A 23,211-nucleotide genomic window follows, 5' to 3' on the forward strand; every position below is an offset into this window, starting at 1 on the left:
ATGTAATATTTCCCCAATAGGACAGCCCAGGACAGGGGTCGGAACCAGTGTCTATTCCCATCAATCAAAGAGGACCCTACGTAGAAATGAAAGTAGGGAATAGCAAGCACAATTTTCTCGTAGACACAGGTGTGCAGAAGTGCTCAATAGACCACTACTTGGTTCCAGAAATACCTTTGTCAGGGCAAAAGAATGTTTCAGTAGAGTTTGCAGGCACCCCAGTAACTAATCCCATGTCCCAATCAGTACCAGTAACACTACGGCCATTTATCGAATATTGTCCATTTTTGTTGACACAGAACTGTGGGAAAAATCTATTAGGATTAAACTTGTTGAAGAAACTAAATGCAATCATCCATTGTACTCCTGATGGAGTGTTTTTGACAATATCACCACAGAATATACCAGTGTCCGAGTTCCTGTCCAAACCTTTGCCGGGGGAGTTGAGTGAAGTATCAGCTTGTATATGGGCAATGAATGATAATGATCTGGGATGTTTGAATGTTTGAAGATAGAACCAGTGAAAATTGTAACATTGCCGCGTATTCCGCAGTATAAGATTTCGATGGAAGGCGAGAGAGCATTGAAAAGTATTGTCTCAGATTTGGTAAAAAGGAATGTGATTGAAGAGATTACAGTTAGCTCTTGTAACGGCCCCATTCTCCCAGTGTACAAGAAAGGAGCTAATGAAATACTGTACCATTTCATAATTGATTTACGCGCATTGAACAAAGTGGTAGAACCGCAGTTCCCATTGGTCCCAGACATCACCACAATCCTGACAATGATACCTGCCTCGGCTGCCTATTTTAGCGTGATTGACCTTGGGAATGCATTTTATAGTATTCCAGTACACCAGGATAGCAGATATTTATTTGCTTTCATGTTAGGAAGGCGGTCATTTACATTCACGCGCATTCCACAAGGTTATACTGAAAGTCCAAGTATTTACAGCCGAGCATTGAAAGAGCAGTTAGATATGCTAGAACTACCAGCTGGTTGTGTATTATTGCAATACATAGACAATCTGTTGATTGCTGCTGATACAAAGGAGTTTTGTAAAAAAAAGTACAGTTTTATTATTATCACATTTAGCAGCACATGGCCATAAAGCAAGCTTGAAAAAATTCCAATATTGTCGAAAGGAGGTGTCTTATTTGGGCTACCTACTTTCGAAAGAGAGGAGAAGACTGACACCAGAAAGGATAGAAAGTATCTCTGGTATGCCTATTCCAAAAACGCAGAAAGGAGTCAGAGCCATAATAGGCATGGCTTCCTATTGCCGGCAGTGGATAGTAAATTCGCGATGATTGTGAAGCCGATCGTGGCATTGACAAAAAAGGATGCTGTGATGCCTTTGCAATAGAATGAAGAATGCCAGAGAGCATTTGATCTGCTCAAAATTGCATTGTGCTCCGCCCCAGTTTTGGGCAGACCAAATTATAAAAACATGTTCAGATTGTTTGTGCATGAGAAGGAAGGCTGTGCACTGGCTGTTTTAACGCAGGAACAAGGTGGAAGAAATAGACCATGCGGTTACTTTTCTTCCACGCTGGACCCTGTAGCATGCCCTTTACCACGTTGTTTGCGAGCTGTTGCAGCAACTGCAGCGTCAGTGAAACAAACTGAAGGAATGGTGTTGGGGCACACTTTAATTTTAATGGTGCCACACGCCGTAGACGTTCTATTGAATAGAACACAGACGCAACACCTCACGCCCGCTAGACTGACTAGACATGAAATTGTCCTATTTGCAGCAAACATTCACATTTTGAGGTGTAGCGCGTTGAATCCTGCAGAATTAATGCCACTGCCCAGGGGAGAAATAGGGGAGATGGAATCACCTCCCCATGAATGTTTAATGGTTGCTGAAGAAGAAACGAAAGGAAGAGTTGATTTAACAGATACCCCACAAAGAGCCAGATGGAGAATTGTTTTGTGACGGCTCCCGTTTTAAATTACCTGATGGCACATCAACTGCTGCCTATGCTATCACGACACAAAACAAATATTGCAGAAAGCAAAAGAATCCTCTACAACTCCGCACAAGCAGGGGAGATAATAGCGTTAACCAGAGCATGTGAAATTTCTGAAAATCTGAGTGTAAACATATATACTGACAGCCAATATGCCTTTGGGGTGGTACATAGCTTTGTCCGACTCTGGGCTGAGAGGGGTTTCTTGACATCACATGGAACCAGGATTCAACATGGCCCTTTGATTGTACGGTTGCTGTCTGCACTTACGTGTCCGAAGCATCTAGCAATAGTGAAATGCGAGGCGCATAAAAAAGTAACATGTAAAGTGGGAGAGGGAAACGCACAGGATTGCGAAACAAACTGCCACTGATTTGAGTACAAAAATGTTAACAGTACAGTCGGAGGAAGTACCATGTATGATAGAAAATGGGATTGCTACCGTCAAAGAGATGCAGGCAGAGGCAACTGCTGATGAGATACAGGAATTGGCTGAGGGCTCCGCAAAATTAGATCTGGAAGGTTGCTGGGTGGACAAGAAGAGTAGAAATTGGATGCTGCCCAACTCCTATGTAACTGCAATGGTCACCATGGCCCACAGCCCCACACACATTTGTGCAAATAAAATAATTCAGCACTTAGCCACAGTATGGCAGAACACACACATAAAAAGGAATGCAGAAAGGCTAGTACAAAATTGCATAACGTGTTTACAAGACAATGTTGGAAAGGGAACAGCTACTCCAACAGGTAGCTTTGGCCCCCCCTCTATGCCATTTGAGGTGATCCATTTTGATTTTATAGAGATGGAAAGGTGTCAAAACTTAAAACATGTACTAGTGATAGTGTGTGCGTTTAGTAAATGGGTGGAAGCATACCCACTGAAGGATTGCACCACCATGAGCACAGCAAAGGTGATGTTAAAGGAATACTTTTCACAGTTTGGCTTGTCTCGAGTCATATGGTCAGACAATGGCCTGCACTTTGTTGGCGCAGTAATATTACAGATTTGTGCAGGCCTTCAGATTGATTAACGATTCCATTGCGCCAGACATCCAATGAGTGCCGGGCTTATTGAGCGCCAGAACAGCATATTGAAGGCCAAAATCAGTAAAATTTGTGCAGGAAACAGGTTACGCTGGACGGATGCATTGCCCCTAGCTTTATTGTGCATGTGCACATCTGTACAGGCAAGAACTGGGCTCTCCCCCTATGAGATCGTGATGGGGAGGCCTGCTAATGTTTGGTGTGCGCCGCAGCCAAGGCTATTGAATGAAGTCAAATATCCTGTGCTCAGTACATACTGTAACCTGTTAATGCAGAAATTGCGTTTGATTCATAAGCAGGTACAGGAGGCTCTTCCCATCAGATACACTGGTCCGGGGCATTCTCTGCAGCCAGGCAACTAGATCCTGGTGAAGAATTTCGAGAGGAAGTAATCGCTTGCACCCAGATGGCGTGGGCCCTACCAAGTCCTTCTGGCAAGCAGTCCGTGTGGACGGTAGGAAGGCGTGGATGCATGCCACGCATACAAAGAGTTCCATCGCCATTGAAAGCACTGCCTGATCCAGATGACAAGAAAGAGACAGCTGCCTCCGAAACGAAGGAAATTGTTGCCAGTTCTCTGCCACAAGATTTGCCTGATCCTGAAACAAAGCCTAGAAAGATTGCTATAAAAGAGAAAGGGCTAAGAGTGCCCCAACGTTGTTCTGCAGAATCTGCATCACTGCTGGCTGACACAAAGCCTGCACCATCACTTTGGTGCCCACCACCTTTCGTTGTGCCACAGGCTGACTCTGAGCCTGAATCTGAAAGTGCACTCGCACTATTCATTGATCACACAGTACCTGGAGCGATACGGTACAATCTATGTTCTCAAATTAAGAAGTGATCAGATCTCCGTTTCTATTTTCTTTGTTGCCTCTATTTCCCATCACGGATTAAGTGGGAATCGGAGGCCTAGGGGAGAGAGGCGTGGGGTTGTGCCAATCTGACAGCCCAGGAATGCGGCTATCTTTGAAAACAAAAAAAAAATCCATGTGTTGATCACCCATCACGGACAAGTGGGGCTCATATGGTACAAAGGCAATTGATGATTGCTCTGGAGTTCTTTGAGCAATGTGCAGAAGCACAATAATCTTTCCCAACGTCAGAACTTGCTGGTATTCGGACGAGTGCAGCGGTAAGAAATATTCACGACGAACATTATTGGAGAAGAAGAATGAAGAAAAAAATGCCTGCACCAGCTTCTGCCCCCTCCTGCACCAATGCTGATAATGTAGTAAATATAGAGACTGTAAGATCACCGAAAAAACAGTGCTGAAAGAATTGTATGCTGATCTTAACAATAGTCAGGTGTGTCATGAGTATACTAGCCCCGGTAATGACGGTAATGGTATTATGGTATCTAGAAGAAATACATCCATTGGAAGTGTTCTTGCCTATTAGAAATATTTCCACCACTGAAAGCCTGGGTTATGTAATTTCCTATACTTTGTACCCAATGGAAGAGAGACATAGGGAAGGATATGGAACTAACACATTACGTCCGATAATGAATATGACACACTCAATTCTGAGAAGAAACAATTGTTGGGTGTGCACCCATATACCACAACATGGTGGTAAGGGAATAGGTTGGTATGTGCAGCCATTGCCATTGAGTTCTGCATGTTACGCGTCCTTAACTGCATTATATTATGGGAAATTGAATAAGAGTGAAACGGGTCAATTAGATAGAACAAACATGGATGAATTTGAGGTGGTGATAATGAAACCTGCAGGTTGCTCTATATTTCGCAAAGCAAGACGAATAACACCAGTAGTAATGCCACAAGATAGACTATATGTGCCATATAAATCATCTGTAATCACGTTTCAAATGAACCTAGAAGGGAATAAGGATACAGTGCCCCCCTCCTATACAGTAAATTACAGTCCACGCTCTGTTCCATTCTGCTTCAGAAAGAAAGGCTCCTATACAGTAGGGACATTCACTAGATGTATGAACATAGCGTTCCTCGAAAGAGAGGAAGAACCAGTAAATATAGGTGATCCTGTTTATTTTATATGTGGAGAAAAAGCTTATCCCTGGTTGCCTAGAAATTGGGGAGGTACTTGTTACTTGGGGATTCTGTTTCCGGGGGTGTTTCTCTCAAAAACAGCAGATATAGCCAAACTATCTAGATCAAGGCGAGATGAGAAAGGAGGATTAATTGCAGAAGACATAGCAAAATCATTCATACCATTTTGGGGTCAAGCAATAAACTCCTATAGTATAAGACAACTGTTCAGAATATTAGAAAAAACGATAAATGGGACAACGGATATATTATACAACATGACTTTGGAGGATGAAAGGGATTAGACTGATGACACTTCAAAATAGGATGGACCTTGACATAGTTTTGGCTGATCATGGGGGAGTTTGCAAAATCGTGGGATCATCGTGTTGCGTATTTGTAAGTGACTCCTCCCCTACGATTTTTGAAGCGATAAAAAAGTTGCATGTTCTGAGCTCTGACCTTCATCCCCCATAAGGTAGTTGGGAATTAAATATAAGCTCCTGGTTCTGGGAAGTATTACACTCATGGGAATGGAAATTAGTTGCAATTCTAGTAGCAGTGCTCGGAATATTCATGACATGTTGTTGTTGCATACACTGTTTACCAATAATTTGCACCAAAATAAGTGAAGAGTGCGTACACATAGTAAGGCAGGAAAAAACTCCCAGACTGAATATTAAAATGAATCATGTCAATTAATATTGATGAAAATTATGATGATTATAGTAGTATGCAAAGTTCGGAATCAGATACCTGCTCAGAGGAAGATGCAATGTTCGGATGATGCACTTGACTTACAGCCAAGAGGAGGGTTTGAGAGTCTAGAAATTACCCTTCCATAACATAAGCGATGTATTTTGTTGGCCGAAAACCAACCACATCATATGTTCAGCATTATTAGTCAAGGCCAATAAGCATGACCAGAGAGCGTCCATTTTGTAGGAATAGAATTTGCCATTTTGATTCATTTTTGCTTTTTGCTTTCTCTTCAAACTGCTTTGCTGTAAGTGAATTCTATTTCGTTCTTGCTCATGCATCGAGAAGTTGCATGTTGGAACGCAGCCCAGGCAACCCAGACAGCAATGCCAGGTCTCCTCCCTCACAAGTCCTTGGAAGTAAGCAACAAGGCATTTAATCACTACGAAGGTGCCAGCTAGTCTCGCTGGGGCAGCAGAAATGGTAGAGAGGAACAGTTAATGACATGAATTATGCTCTCTTTTGCGGCCCCCCCTTCACCGAGCCCTGTAGATCGAGATGACCTCTAGCACACTAATAGAAACTAGAAGATAGTGAGGCCTGGAATGGGTCTTTCCCCTGCATGCAGCTTGCTTGTAAGAACAAGAGCATTATGTTCCTTAAAACAAAGAATTGTGTCTGCGATTTAGCAAATTGCAAACTGTTGCTGAATACATGTCTGAAGAGTGTAATATTCATCATAATTGTCAATCATCGAAAGCATTGCAAAGAAAGATACATTATGGGTGTTTTTGAATATGTCACTACTGATAATAAGAGGATTGTTTTGTATATATGTAACTGATGCAGAATGCTCGCTCTCTTGCGTCCCACGGGGTTGGCGACAGACTATTTGCTTTGCAATAAACCCTAGATTTTGGAAATTTAACCTTGTGTCCAGCGTATCAGTTTGTGTGTGGTGATTGTGCCTTGTTTCCATACGTGAGGGTCCCCTAGGGGCCCCATCAAGCCTTTATGGGGTATTTCCAATGTCACCCTATCTCCCCCTCCTCATTTCCAACAAATACTGAGACGGAGAAGAGGCAAAAGAGATCAGTAAAGATTACCCACAGGAAAACCATGGGGAAAATAAGGGAGACATACCCTAGAAAGAACTCAAGCTTTCCCACTAATAGAGTCAGGCATTTAAGAGTAACCATTCACACCTGACTCCACTTGACTGGTCTTTTCACAATAAAAGGTGTGGTCTTACACAAATGGCTGAGCGAGTAGGAGAGCAAGTTGGGAGGAAAGCCGAGACGCTATAGCTGCCCAGGATTGGAGGCCAGAGACTGGGATCCTGAGACACTGAGAAGCTGCAGTTTCCAAAGAGCAAAAGCGTGGCGAGGGAGCCGTGTCTCCAGGGAGTCAAGAAGGGTCAGTGTATGGGAGCCGAGAGGCGTGCTGGTCCTCTGCCGAACCTGCAAATGCAAATGCTTGTTCCCCTGGGCTGGTGAAACAGCCCAGGAGTGTCTGAGGGGCAGGCAGTGAAGCCCTGACCTCTGAACAAAGAGCTGCTGTGAAGCTGAAGCGTAGAAGTCATCCCGGTGAGTCTGAAAGCATTGCAGGGCCGGGTTGTGAAGTGCGTGTTACAAAGTAATGCAAGACACACGTAAGTGAGAGGACCGCTTTTGTATTAGTGTCTCATTGAAGCCAAAGGGAAGACTTCAAAGGTGAAAAATATACAAGTAACCGTGTAAACACGAAACTAGGGGGACGTGCGTGTGTGAAATAATAAATGGAATGAAGTTAGACATTGAAGCAATACGAGTAAAAAGAGGGCCAGAAGCCTGTGGAAAGGTGCAAGAGGCACGAAAGAAAAGGACAGTGAAAAAAGGTTTGAGTGACCCAGAAAGAAAATAAAAAGTGCAAGGGTGCACAGTAGAGTGAGATAAGCGTGCAAGAGGCACAAGAACGAGAAACAATAGAAGACCATGCAAGTGGGCACAATAAAGGGAAAGGTATACATGAAAGTGGTGCAGGAAGCACCGGAAGGTAAATAGTGCAAAGTAAGAAAGAGTAAGAAATCCAGAGGGGCAAAGGGTCGGAGTGGTTGCGCTGAGGAAAAGCGAACAGCCTTTCGTTTTTCGAAAGTCTCTGATTCTACCACATGAAAGGATGGTATGTAAGACTATGTCTAAGGAAAAGGTACATCCGGACCAGCTGAATTTGTGTTTGGAACGAGAAGGGCCTGAGCTTGGGGAAGGGAACCCGTGAGGCCTATTGAGGACAGTAAAGTAAACAAGCTGAAGCTTGGGGAAAGGCACTCAAAGACATTGAAGGTATTTGAACACACCGTAAGGGTCCTGTGAAGGTCTTACGAACAGCCCTGGTGAGCCCATCTTTGTAACATTGACCAGATTGCACCTGGTGAGAAGATCAACCGAAACCATTTTTGTTTAACCACTATTTCTCCTTTTCAAAAATGTTCCTATCACATTTTTGTAGAACGTGAGGGCAAGCATAGGTTTAGAAACAGACAGACTTTTATTTTGGACTATTAGACAATGACAGCCATTAGAAACAGCAGTTAAGGGAACCATCCCTTTAGGGTTAGGGCCAGTCAGGCATTCCACCAACCCAATAACCTTAGTAAATAAAGTTTTTAAAACAAATACTTTGGAGCCTGTCTCACAATAGGCACAACTAAGTAAACTATTTATTTTCTATGTATATAGGGAGCAGTAATAAGTCTGCAGTTATTGTGGAGGCACAAACAATGATTCAACCTCCCTAATTGCTAGGGATGCAGGCACATGATGAAGCCATGCAAGTTAATCTATAATGCAGATGTTATGAGAAAAACTCCTAGTGTGTTTGCTATACCGGTAAGTACAAGAATCAAAACTGGCTGCACGCTAAGTGTTCATATATCGATTATTAAGTTAAGCAGTTGGTTTGGACACCTGTATAAATACAATCCAGTTAATCTAGCTATGTGCTAGGTGGCAGGCAAAACAGTGAATCAACTATGCAGTAGTGGTCAAATATAATTTATAGGCTAGATATGTATGGTTGTAGAATAAAAAGCCATAAAGGTGTGGGGCCAAATCAATGATTCAATGCATCTGTGGTGTGTGTATGTGCACACCAAGAGAGTCTAGGTTGCTATTTGCTTGGTATGCAGGAAATTACTGAAATTCAGCTGCGTCTTATCTTAGGTATGAAGTGAGCAGCATGGTGATAAAAGAAATTGGTGAGTCAGCCAGAAAAGCGCTGGTGATTCCGTCATCCTGCTAGCAACATTTCCGGCAACCGCAGTGATGCAATCACCAGCATATTACAACCTTCCGGGAGTGCGCAACCCCATTGCGGGAATCGGTGTTACCGGCATGATGGAACCACCAGCAAAACCATAAAACCGCAGTGTTTACATGAGGACAAATGCTGGTAACACCGATTCCGACACTGGCAACGGGCCAACCGATGCTGGCAACAGCAGCAACAGAATTAGCAGAAACAGCGCCGTTGCAGGAACTGGAAGCTCGCCGGTGGCCATTCTGAAAAACACAATCCATATGAAATCAGGCACTTCCTTTAGCCATCCAGTCACAGAAACAAAGGCAACATAGCAGGCACATCAAAATCTCGTGTCCCTGAGGTCCGTCTATGTAAGTCGCGGTTCAAAGAGCCTGAACGTACCGCGTTGACTGACAACATAGTGGCCAATGCGGACACACTATTTGGACCCAACAATCAGCGAACCAGCCAGAGCCGCAATTTAGCAATATGGAAGGAGGTAGCCCAGAAGGTCACAGCAGTGGGCCCTGTCCCCCGGATCCCAAAAGACTGTCACAATAGGTGGTATGACAATACAATGGATGGGTGTTCCCTACTTCGCTGGCTGAAGGGAAGCAACAAACAATAGTAAACAGGGGTCAAGCCGGCGGAAAAAGAAAGAGAAGGTTCACTCAAAGGACAACGTCCAACCGTGGAGAAAGGGAGAAAGTGCCCTCAGCTGCAGTTCAGATCACCATACATGAAGTAAGCAATAATTTAAAATACTATATTTATTTATTTATATCAATTTTGAATCTTAGTAAAAAAATTATTAAATCATCTCATGTGCTAATACAACATACAAAAATATATGTCACACAACTATAAAAGAGTGCATACTATGTTAAAGTGCTAGTTTCGAATATTGGCTGCTGCAGGAAATCACAAAAGGATGAATCACATTAATCCTGAAAGTTAGTCTGGGCATGCCGTAAGGGGTGCTTCAAGCGAGTGAAGGGGATCACTCTGATGAGGAAGCCCCCAGTTGCCCTGACCAGACTAAAAATATAGCAAACAAATTGTAGATCAATGGCATGACCTGAACAATATTAATGATCAAGGAGACATCAAAATACTATTGATATTAATAATTCCAATAATCAATTTAGAAGCAGACAAACTAGAAAGGAGTTCATATTAATTCAAAAGAAAACAATAGAGCACACACACTAAAATCTAACTGTGGGATGCTGTGCGTCGACTACTAAAGTGTCATGTGGAAAGGAAACAAGATAATATGGAAAACATGGCACCGTTCAAAATTAGTAGTTTCGATGGAAATAACGCATCTAACAATAAAATGCAGGTGGTATCCATCTTCGTCAGGACATAGCATTCCCGTAAACTTCATAAGTTCTTGGTCATTCATCTGTGTCTTTCTGAACGTGTTCAAATTTAAATTCAGTTTAAAAACTGTCGCATATACAATTCAGCATTTTTAAGAGAAAAAAATACCTAAAAATAAGGTGTCAAGGAAAAAGAAGAAAAAGAAAAACACATAATCAGTAACGAATTCAACACTAGTTAAAAAATCAGTGATCTGTGAGTGCAGCAAGTGGGACCTCTCCCATATCGATCGGTTTAAACGTGTCAAGTGACGCTATATGTAATTGGGGAGAAAAGGTAATTACCCTGATCTCAACCCTTTGGGGGGCTGATTCCGCAATCCTGTTAATGAGTCCAGAAATTAGCAATTCGGCCACACCGGAAGGAGATCGCAATCAAATTGGATCTAAACCGCAAGGTATCAAATGTATTACTTTAATTTTTATTTAAATTGACCATAAAACATCATAGTCAAAACATTGCTTTGTTTTCAAAGAATTCTTATAGAGTGAAGTGAGAAAAGAGAAGTCCATTGGGGTCATACAGAAAAGTGATGATAAATAAAATGGAAAGAGTATTAGAAAAAATGAATGAATCACGGGTGAATTCTGAAATAATAAATGATGTGTTAAATAATGAATGTATAAATGAATAATGAAGGGTAGCGGCTGAATACCCAAAGCTAAAGTTTAGGCTTATCAACTCACCTTTAGACCAGTTAAATCGTCCAAATGATGGTGAGCAAGAGTTCAAAAACATTCTACCATGTCCACAAAATGAAGTGAGATCTGGCTTGGATATAATCAATTCATTTATCCGTTCTGTCCACTGGTATCGGGCTTCTGTATCATCAGATGACAGAAAAGTGACCTAATCAAAAAACCGGTATATATAAATAAGTAGATATAGGTAAATATATCCCGTGAACACAATCGTATGGCATCTCTACTAGTGCGATTGCTACTAGAAGAGCAGTTTGATAGCTCTAAAACAAACAAGCTCTGCAATCTACATATTAGAAGCATGCAACGCCTGCCGGCCTACGGCTAAAACTGAAAAATGCAAATAACCATTAGCAATTAGCTGCCTATGTAAATACAGCCGTATATCATTTCCACAAGTACGGTTAATGCTAGAAAAACAGTTTGATAGCTCTAAAACAGGCGGACCCTATGAGCCACATATAGAACACGTGGAGCGCCTAGCAAACTAGCCGGCTGGAAACGAGAAGTACAGTTGGAAGCTAACTGTCCGTTTGACAAAAGTCAGGTCTGAATGACTTATACTCCGAAGGTCTCTAATGTAGCCCGTTAGTGTCAATCCAAATTGAATAAATAAAATAAGTAAAGGCTCCAACTAAAAAGTTGCCCTAATCTGACCACAAGCAAGTCTAAATGTTAAGAGCGGTACATGTTACCTGTGTTAGTTCACAAACCAGCGTGGACCCTGTTCAGGCGGAGTCGGAACCGGAAATACCAGACCTTCGTTCATCCAATGCGTCCCAGACTAAATACACATCTCGCAATGTATGACGTGTGACGTGTCTCGCTGGGCGTGTAATGAAACGGAGGGCTGGAATACTCGTTTGGCTAACAGAAACAAGCTAATCAGCTAATAGCCCCCTTGGGGCTGCACCAAAGGAAGGGAAGAAGACGGAAGCAGCAAGTTGGCAATGGATCACAGGGCAATCCAATGCCAAACTAATCTCTGTGCAAGGCGTGCCCGTAGGCCACACACTGGAAAGAAAAACCTTATCTATACTAGGGGGTAACAATAGATAAGGCACAGCCGGCTCTTGGCGTCTATATTATAGAGTAGTTGGTATGTTAAATACTCATCGCCATTCTTCTTGGGCATGTAGGTCCAAACTGACGCTTGAAAAGTTATTATTATACCGGGCGGGCAGCTCTTTGTATCTTCATTCTGAAAAAAATCTATTTGTTAAATACTGATTGCCATTCTTCCTGGGCATTCAAGCCCAAAGTGTGGCTTTGAGTGTTATATATCCACCAATGTTCACGTGAGGCAAGTCTATTGGCCGTGGCATATTGGTCTGATCCTGCTATGCGTTCCAAACACCACCATCGTAAGTCTTCGCAATTGTGAAGATACTCTATAAAATGAGTAGCTAATGGTGATGTAAGGTTGCGAGTCCTAATTCTGGACTTGTGCTCAGATATTCTGAGTTTAATAGGCCTAGATGTCTTTCCTATGTATGTTTTGTTACATGGACACATTACGGCATAGATCACATTTTTAGAGTTGCACGTCGTGTGGTTTCTAAGCTTCCATGCCCTATGGTTAATGGTAACCGTATTGGTCGCGGTGGTGGATCCACACTGGCAACATGTGCCACATGGATAATGACCCGTGATTTTTTCCATGCCCCACAACTCGGTTATAGTTTTTGCTGACTGTGGAGGCCGCAGTCTATCCGCCTGTGATAGCCAACTCTTCAGATTCCTGCCCTTTTTAAAAGCATACATTGGATGTGCCAATTCTGGTATGTTCATTTGAAGCAAATGCCAATGTCTGCCAATCGCTTTCTTGATTTTGGCATGATGTGTATTATAAGTCATGGCACAGACCATGCGCGATTGATTCAAATTTTCACGGGTATTTTTGGCCAGCAATATTTCACGGTGTTGATGTCTTGCTCTTTTTCGCGACTGTCTTAATATATGAGGCGGATAGCCTCTCTGAGATAGTCTTGCCTCAATAGTATTGGACTGTAACGCAAAATCTTTTTTCTCTGTGCAGTTACGTCTGGCCCTTAGGAATTGTCCATAGGGAATACTTTCTCTCAGAGCTTGAGGATGGAAACTATCGAAATGCAAGATTGTGTACCGATCTGTGGTTTTGCGATACAGATCCACAGAGATTGTTCCATCTTTAGTTTTTAACAGGAGATCTAAAAAAGGAATAGATGTGTTGCTGGTCGACATAGTAAACCTAAGGTGTTCATTCAGGGAGTTAATCCATGTTAGGAATTGTTCATGGTCTCCCTTGGTTTTGTCCGAGATGATAATAATATCATCTATGTATCTCTTGTAAAAAATAATAGATAGCAAAAAGGGATTCGAGTCATCAAAGATGGAAACCTTTTCAAAGGCCCACATGAATAGAGTCGCATAATTGGGAGCAAATGCAGCGCCCATCGCAGTTCCCTTCACTTGTAGATAAAAACTTTCTTTGAACCTGAAGTAGTTCTTAGTAAGAGCAATTTCTAGTAGATCAACAATAAATTCACTAGGAACTAGCTGGGGGTCACTTCTGAGGTCCAGAAAGAATTTAATAATGGGCAATGACTCCGCTTGTGGGATGTTGGAATATAAGGACTCTACATCCAAAGTAATAAACAGATTGTTGATGGAATCGAAGGGCAAAGCCTTCAAGATGAACAATAGCATCCGTGGTGTCTGCCAAATATGTCGGAGTGTCAGCAGCCAAGGGTTTAAGAAAAAAATCGATGTATTTACCCAATGGTTCTAAAATCGAGCCACAAAGGGACACTATCGGCCTTCCTGGGGGGTTCAACATATTCTTGTGGATTTTCAAGAGTATATAAAAGAGGGGAGCTTGCGTTCCTTTGTTTGTGAGGAATTGGAATTCTTTGGTGCTCAAAATATCAGCATCCTTTGCCCGTGTAACTAAGGCTAAGATTTCATTTTGTATTCCCTCTGTGGGGTCCCCTCTAAGTTTTAAATAGAAGTTGGTATTCTCTAATTGTCTTGATACTTCAGAGTCGTAAAAGGAAGCATCGCAAACAACCACCCCTCCGCCTTTGTCGGCCTGTTTGATGATAATAGATGTGTCACTTTTAAGTTCTTGCAGACAAGACCATTCCTTTTTGGAAAAGTTATAACATCGATTGTGTCTCGAATCGATTGGTCCCGAGAAAATAGAGTGAAAATCTCTGAGCACCGCGCGTTCAAAGGTGATGGTTTCGTTAGATACCATTTGGGATGTTGGCGTGAACTTGGATTTAAGTTTAAACGGTGTATTGTTGTTATCTGAATCGTTGCTATTACCTCCATAGTAGTCCCTTAAACAGATTTTTCTGAAAAAACCCCGGAGCTCCATTTCTAATTCCATTTGGCTGGGATTACGCATCGGAATAAAGGAAAAGCCCTTCTCAAGGACAGTGATTTCATTTACAGTTAGTGTCCGCTTAGAGATGTTGTAGACTGCTGACTGATTAATTAACGTTGGTATGATCGCCTCCTGGTTTGGAACATGTTCTCTAAAGGCGGGGGACCTGCCTCGGTGGGAGGAAAAGGGAGATTAGGGGGAGGGAAAGTAGGATATGGTCCCTGAGGTGCATACATTGGCGTCTTCATATACAATAGGTGGCATGACCTTCACCTCAGAGTGAGGAATCTACACTCGGCACATCAGAGGGAATGCCTTGCCACTGGAGGCAGGACGGTATCCCCACTCAAATTTATACCACATGAGGAGACATGCAGCACAGCGCTGCACATGGAGGGGATCGAGGGAGCTGGAGCAGCAGAGGCCGGAGCAGGGGCGCAAGCAGCGGGCAATGAGTACAACAAGCAACATCAAAATACGAAACATGAGACGCTTGTGAAATGCACCACACACATCACAGGGATATGTCCAAGTGCATGTGAATAATACAGGAGTATAACATCAATATGGGCCATGCACAGACAGATACAGGGGCCTGGGCCAGGGTAAAATATGCACAAGCATTGCACCCAAAATGCGCGCGCACACACACACACACACATATGGGCACATGCGTACCTGTCATGTCAGCAAATGGACAACATGACAAGTAGCATATACTCGATGTACACACCAGTACAAGCCAGCATGGCAGTACTATGACCAATGTGCAAACATACCACACGCATATGCATTCACACATCAGACAGTCCTGAGAACCAGACCCTATGTCCAGGCCAGGTCACACAATGTTGTATCAGTATATTGCAAGTCCTTTGAGGTGTCACACAGGTGAATAACTGCATGCCCATTTCATCCTGACAGGCACACCCTCTGACAGTGACCATGCTGGAACCTTCACAGCCCAGGCAACCACACAAAGGAAGGCAACAACAGCACACATCACAGCCAATGCTGGGTGCAGCAGCACAGCCATCAGGCATTGTGCCCCAACCATCTGCCCTGGCAGCACAGCCATCAGGCTCTGTGCCGCAACCATAGGCCCGGCAGAGCTTACATCAGGTCCACCAACACGTTAAGTGCCCAGCCAACACCAGGCATCGTCCCATCCTGGCGCATCCGCTCAGGATGATGCAGTGTTGGAAGTAGGCAAAAGCATGGGCGGCTCCCCGGACCACACCTCATACCACAGGCCGAGCTTCAGCCCCTCAGACCTGCACATCCCCCCTCCACCTGCAATGCCCAACATCAGGGAAATGAATGCACGCATCCGCAGAATCGAAGGAAGGCATGATGCGATCACGGACATGGTGCGGCAGCAACTTGAGCCCTGTATGATGTGGGAATGCATGCAGGCCAGCAGCCGGCACTGGGCCGCACAGCCTCTGCCATGGTGGGCTAAGCACAAAGGGTCTGGGAGTGAAACAAGGGTGTCTTGGCTCTCACAGAGTCTCTGACACACATCCTGCAGGTTGCCCTGGATCGCAAGGGTGACAAGGGATCAGACCCCCTCCACCCCCATCCAGTGCAACCAGCATGCCTGTACATGAGTGCATCCCCAGACCGGTGTAGACATCGGAAACATGCTTTCAATAGCCTGAAGGTCTACTCAATAGCTGTCCTGGTTCGCACATGTGCACGATTGTAGGCCACCTCCTCCTGCGTCTGGGAATCTCTCAGAGGGGTCATCAACCACGGAAGTAGCGAATATCCAGAACCACCTGCAAGAGGTAGGAGACTAGGTGAGCCACGACATGCATGTGGCTGGACAGAGCATTTCACAATGACTGCATGTGTGGTCTACTTCATGCATCTGGTACTGTGGACTGGTGGAGCCTTAGGTGCCCTGCTGCACCCTGTGACAGCCACTGCAGCACATGCTGTCTGTGCAGGGTTTGGATACCTGGAATGGGTTGCTGGGGGTAGGACAGGACTAGCCACTGACTGGCCCTAGTGGGAGTCACCCATATGCATGCATGTCCACATTGTCTGTGGTGGACATTGCCATGTCCCTGCCACAGCTGCGACTGTACACAGTGCATGGCACCCGCAATACGGACTGGACATTAATTGACTTGCATGTACGAGACGTGACGACTCCCATTCACGGAAGGCCAATTCTCACTTTGGTTGCACTGAAGTAATTCATGGGACATTGTGTACGTGTTGCCCCTCTCCCTTCCATTCCCACTGAGATCCCAACCCTGCACTACTCACATTTCAGTCCCACTTGAGTGCCATGTGGCTACGCCAGTAGAAACTGCAGACAATGAGGATCATTGGTGTTCCCATTGACATTTGACGTGTGTGAGGGCATGTGTTACATGTGCCTAGGTTGGATGGTGTACAGGTATGCTTTAATTTTTAATTGGTGAAACGGAAGAGTTGCATTCTGGTAGCAGTAGTGCATTGGATGTACATGTCCATATGAGCTCAGATTGGCATGGCCTGTCAATGTTACCACTCAAGTAATGCGTTGTTCATGCGAGTCGTGGACACTTAATCAGGCATGCCGTTATTTGTCATGCATTTGCAGCGTGGCTGTGGGACATGAATGAGTGCCAAGTCCCTCTCCCCTTGGCCTGTGACCCATGCCGCAATGTTTGTGTGGTTTTACATTTACTCACCCAATATCAAGGTCCTTTGTCTCCCATAACGTGCAATGTATGCCAGCAGGGTGCTGTTCCACAGGACCATGGAGTTGTCGATTGATCTTGGGAAGCGCAGCACAGCAGTGAGTGATGGTGAAGTCGGCATTACAGGTCAACTGGACATTGAGTGAATGGTACTGCTTACGGTTCCTGTATACATCCTCGGTTGTTTGGTGGACCACCATCTTACATGTGTGCAGTCCATTGCTGCCAATACATTGGGCATGCCCACAATTGCATGAAAGCGGGCCGAGGGGGTGTTTACCTGTACCTGGTAGTTGGGAGGGCAATGAGCTAGGCCGCATGGTGCAGGAGTGCATCAAGGACCTACACCAGCACTCTGGAGAATGCAGGCTGCGATATGCCATGCAGGTGGCTCACAGGGTGTTGGACCATGCCTGTGGCGAGGAAGTGCAGGACTGACACCAACTTCAACAGGGGTGGTATAGCTGTCCGGATGACTATACTGCTCCCAATGTCATCCTGGATGAGGTCCACCAGTTCCAGGATTGTTTCCCCGTTTAGATGGTACAAGGTGTGTATCTGGCATCTGTCACGGTCCATGGTGTTGCCCTTTTGCGGGGTATCACAGCACGCCTCTGCAACGCCACTTGCATGCAGGCATTCATCATCATCCTCCTCCTTCTCCACTCCTGTTGCCACTGAAGCTTCCCCAGTTCATAAAGCTGCACTCCAGCGTGCAGCACCTCCATGTCCATTGCTACAACTAAAGGGGCAGCATGGTTGTGTTAGGAAGTGTTTCTGGTGTGGGTCTTTTGTGCTGTTTCTGTAATTACTGGGTGCACCAGTGGCCTGTACCGTCCCCACCTGGACCCATTTTCCGGCTGCTCCATGGTGCCAGTGTTTCCAGCATGGATTTGCCGGTAGTACTGGAATTTTTATGCCGGTGTTACCAGCAAATCCATTCTCGTAATGGCACTGTGTTTCTGTGGTGTCAGTGTTTCCTGCACGTGTCCAGGTAGGTGCCGCAACTACAGATGCCTGTGCTACCGGCACCAGTGGCACATTGTGCGATGTTACCCGCAACACGACTCCAAATGCTCTGGAAAAAGTGCTGGTATACGGATTTGCCAGTAGTACCAGCATTTTAATGCCGGTATTACCATTCTCCTAATGACGCAGTGTTTCCGTGGTGCTGGTGTGTCTGGCACATATCCAAGTAGGTTCTGCAACAACAGATGCCTTTGCTACGGTGGCACAGTGCACAGTGTTCCTGGCAACACGCCTCGAAATGCTCTGGTCTGGAAAAAGTGGCAGTATACGGAAATTACCAGCACTGTATTTCCAGATCAGCACACTTGTAATGACCCCCTATGTGTCAGCTATGCATGCAGCAATATAGTTAGATGCCCAGATATAGTGGCTGGTGAACACAGATTCAGTGTAGACAATTGCTAGTCATGCACATTTATACGCAGTAACGTTTTTTTCTAGGATTTCAGGCAAAAGTGTCAGTCTAGCTATGTGTATGGGGTCAGAAGTATAATTATATATACCAATTAAAATTGTTGTGTAGGATAACAATCCTTTATTATAACTCAGTGCTATGGGCCAGATATTACAAGCCAAACAGTTGTGGTGTGCATATACAAACAAATGAGTCTAAAATGGTGAGGTGTTAACGATTGCCCATATGACCATATTTCTACTACATTGAGCACCTGGAAATGCATCTTTCAAAGGACAGATGGGAAAACTCCATATCATCAATGGCTGCCATTGTGGGATTTCCCACACCCTGCTCCTACACAAGATGCCACTATCCGTAAATCCTGGGGTAAAAATGTACAAGAGATTTTTTTCCCCGAGAGGAAATTCTTGTTGACTGAGTACTATTAGCAAAACATAGAGATACTCAAATGGGACTATTAAAATACTACCGGGTACGTGCATCAATCGGGCTAGATGAGACTCATACCCAGTTGAACCCCCTGAAAATAAACTGCTAGCCTATAGATCCAACTCTAGCGGGTGCAGACATAGATTTGCTATCCTATACAGGGAGGTACTAGCTGTAACTCTGATACAAGGAGATCCCTCACAGGAGAAATGGGAGAGGGAATTGAACCAGGAAATAAGTGCCGAACAATGGGGGGGGGGCTATGTGTGAGTTCACTACATCAGTATCTATTAATGGCCAATTGAAATGTATTCAATATAAACTACTGCCTATGCTACACTACACACCATACAAACTTAAGAGAGCATTCCAAGATCATAAGGTTTATGTCCGAGATGCAGAGAGGACGACACGGGATGCCTACATATGTTCTGGTCCTGGACCAAAACGATCATACTATTGGAAACAAATATACACTGTAATGTCAGAGGTTACTGGTAAACACATGGATGTTACTCCGATGTCTGCATTGTTTTGTTAATGGCAAGGTCTGTTGGAAAATAGAGCCTCTAGATGCTTTATTAAATGTTGGCCACATAGTGGCGAAACAATGCATATTCATGAATGGCTGAAGGACTTAACCTGGGTGAATGAATATGAGGAACTGTATATTTCATTGGCTCCACGTATGTCTCGACCTAAAGATATCTGGGGAGAATTTAGAGCATATCTTGTTAGGATCCGAATAAGATTATAAAATGTATGACATCAGTGTCAAGTGACCTGATTATATCTTTATCTATACTGTAATTGTACCACACACCGAGATAATGTGCTTCATTACGAGTATGAGGGTAGCCATGCCGCTTTTAGCGGCATGGCTACCCCCATACCGGGTACCGGGTCCGGGTTCCTTGAATGGGGAAATACGGGCCATTCCGACCTTGGGGGTCCCGGTATTCCCCCATTCAAGGAACACAGACCCGGTAAATCCCCATTCCCATTTGAGCCCATAGGGCTCAAATGGGGAGGATGCCAACAACGGACCCATTAATGATGTGCCTGTTAGCATCCTGGTCTGCTCGCGGGACCTGCTAAGGACGCCTGGTTTTACCTGGTTTTACCAGGCGTCCTTAGCGGGACCCGCAAGCGGACCTCGTAATGAGGCGTTCGAGGGTTAACGGCTCCGGCAGCTCTATGTATACTTGGCTAAAGCATGGGAAAGCCGTCATGTCTCTTATTCTGTTTTTTCTTTGTGTTTGCTGAACTAAAAGAACATTTTTTTTTTTAAACTGTGACGTGTCAGGTACACAGGCAAAACACTGTCAGACCAGTCTGTTTGCAAGATGTTGGATGCAGTGTAATTAGCTAAAAAAACTTTGTTAAAGGGACGTTATGGTTCAAAGTAAAACCGGAAAACCCCTGAAATTCGCCAGTTATAGTAAGTTAAACAACCATAACTCGCGCCACCACTGTGCACTGCTAAGACTAACACCCAGGACATCAAAGATGACATTAACAAAGTTTATTTGACTGAATTTCATAGGTTTTTAGTAGCACAGCTTAACAATAATATCCCTGACTTTATGTACATGTAACATGGAACATACTGCACCCCCTCTACTGAATTTGATGTCCGCGAACTCTTCCCATGTCCGCGGACAGGCGCGGACAACGGCAGCACTACCCAAAAAGTCTGGGGGGTATCTTTAATTGTTATTTCATAACATATGGACACTGCACCAATTCACAAACCAGCACACATACACATTATATGTAGTAATAAATAAGAAGTGTATCCCATATATTTAACACATCAACCATTCATTTAAATACAATATGTTCTAAAATGGAATATACCAAAAGAAGAAACAGGCTTCCAACATGATTACCTCACAGAAACTCCACAATTAAGAGCAACAGCAGATCTACAGACCAGTAAGAACACACCTTACCAGAAGCTAGTAAGTGTACTTCATTTAACTCATATTTCTAAAATTTCTGTATTAGATACAAAAAAAGTGATATAATTTTTTTTTTCCTCACAGAAATGTCTAGTACTCTGGAGTGTCTAGAGGAGCATTTCCCACGTGAGGAAATGTCTGAAGATAGTGAACCTAATGGTAGACACTTTTCTATATAAACAAATTAATAAATATTATTTTATATACATTTAACATATACATTGTCTTTTTGTACAGACCATACAAACATTGAAAATAGTAAACAAAAAGAAATATTGGATAAGACTCTCCAGTGCATGGAAGAAAAAATTGACATACTCATGGAAAATTTCAACAATTTAAAAAACTTTGTGGAGGATCACTTGAAAGAAAAAACTAGATACCATTGTCCCACATGTACCTGTCCCCCCTCAACATATCCCAGTCAATTATCCCCAAACCCTCTCCATGAACAAAAACGTTTTGATGAGACCTCCATCCCTTCTTCACCTCATATGAATCGTCTTGAAACCCCCAATTCTCCTGTGTTTTTCTCAGTTTCTGAGGTGTACGCACACAGCGCTGGTGTCCGGAATGTCCGTAAAGAAACTACAATGGGGGCATCCTAAAGACACTATACCTGTCCGTAATGTTCGCAAGCAAGTCCAAACTGTTCTAAGAGCACATTCGGTGTCGGGGATGTCCGCAATCAAACTAACACACGCGGTGTCCTGAATAGTTCGTAAATAAACAAAGTGGGGGTGTCCTGAGGACGCTAGATCTGTACGCGCTGTTCGTAGGCAGGTTGAAACTGTTCTAAAAACACATCAAGTGTCCCGTGATGTTCGTAAATAAACAAAATGGGGGTGTCCTCAGGACGCTATGCCTGTCCCTATTGTTCGCAGGCGAGTTGAAACTGTTCTAAGAACAAACGCCTGTCCGTAACTGTTCGTTTCGCTTGTGTCACACTTGTAATTAGTTTCAGGACCCGAACAGTGTCCGTAGAACACCAACGCGCATGCGCAAAACAGTTTCAGTGCATTTGGTGTCCTGCGGACACCCATTCCCTTCGCGGACATGTTCGGGAAGCCATCATGTGACCGCGCCCACGCTGAGCGTGTGTTCTGACTGCGGACACTGTTGGTGTCCCTGTACAATTTGAAACTGCCTTTTCAGGCAATCCACAATATTTTTCAATAATAAATCACCATAGTCCCAGACAGTAATCCTGACTTTCTACATACTTTTTGGGACTTTTTGAACCTTTTTTTGGTGTTCGATCTGTCCGCGGACAGCGCGGGTGTCCGCGAAGTGCTCACAAGCACCCCTATAAAAGACCACACCCCAGAGCTCATCCTCATTGTGTTTCTGGCTATCTTACAGAACACAGTGCATTTTTGCTGCCAATTTTCCAGATTTATTTCTGAAACCTGATGGCATCCATGGCTGCACTACTGCCACCTGGTGCTACATCTGCCTCAGCACCACCCCCACCCCTTCCATCACCACCACCTCCCCAAGGGCCTGAAGAGGGGAACAGGAGTGAGGATGCAGAGGTGGATGAAGAGGATGACGAGAATGAGGTAGTGGAAGTCCCTACTACCAGCACTCGCTGAGAGTCTTGGATGTGGCGGTTATTTACCATTCATGGTAACCTACCTAAGGCGCGTGCAAACGAAGTCAACTGCAACCAGTGCAAAATGGTACTGAGTCGCGGGAGGCCTGGTTCGTACAGCTTTGGTACGACTACTATGAAGCGACACCTAAGGTCGTTCCACGGTGGGGCCGTTCGAAAGGTTGTACCTTGCGAGGAGCGTAGTAGGTTGACTTCCTCTACTACTTCCTCCGTTTCCGATCCTGTCACCACAAGGAACACTCCTGTGGGACAGCGTATTCCTCCAGCTGCCCCACAGGCCATTTGCAATGCTGATGACCCTTACCTTTCGAGGGTCACAGTTGTGTGTATGTACTGCGACGCAGTATTCTGCAGGGGGGAGAGACTTCGAAGTGCTTTTGAGACTCTTGTCTCAGAGCACGAGAAGACCTGCTCACAACCTAAGTGTCATGATTCCTGCCCCTCATGTCCCCAGCCCTCCAAGATGTAAGGCTGGAGCCAGACATCTTGGATGCCCCCCGCCGAAATATGTGGGGGCATCCATCTTGTCCCCATCAATGCACTACAAGTCCAATCCCCAATGTTATCCTATGGGAGTGAGTGAGTCT

This window comes from Ambystoma mexicanum, chromosome 8 (assembly GCF_040938575.1).
Source record: "Ambystoma mexicanum isolate Mex_15411 chromosome 8, UKY_AmexF1_1, whole genome shotgun sequence".
Lineage (NCBI taxonomy): Eukaryota > Metazoa > Chordata > Amphibia > Caudata > Ambystomatidae > Ambystoma > Ambystoma mexicanum.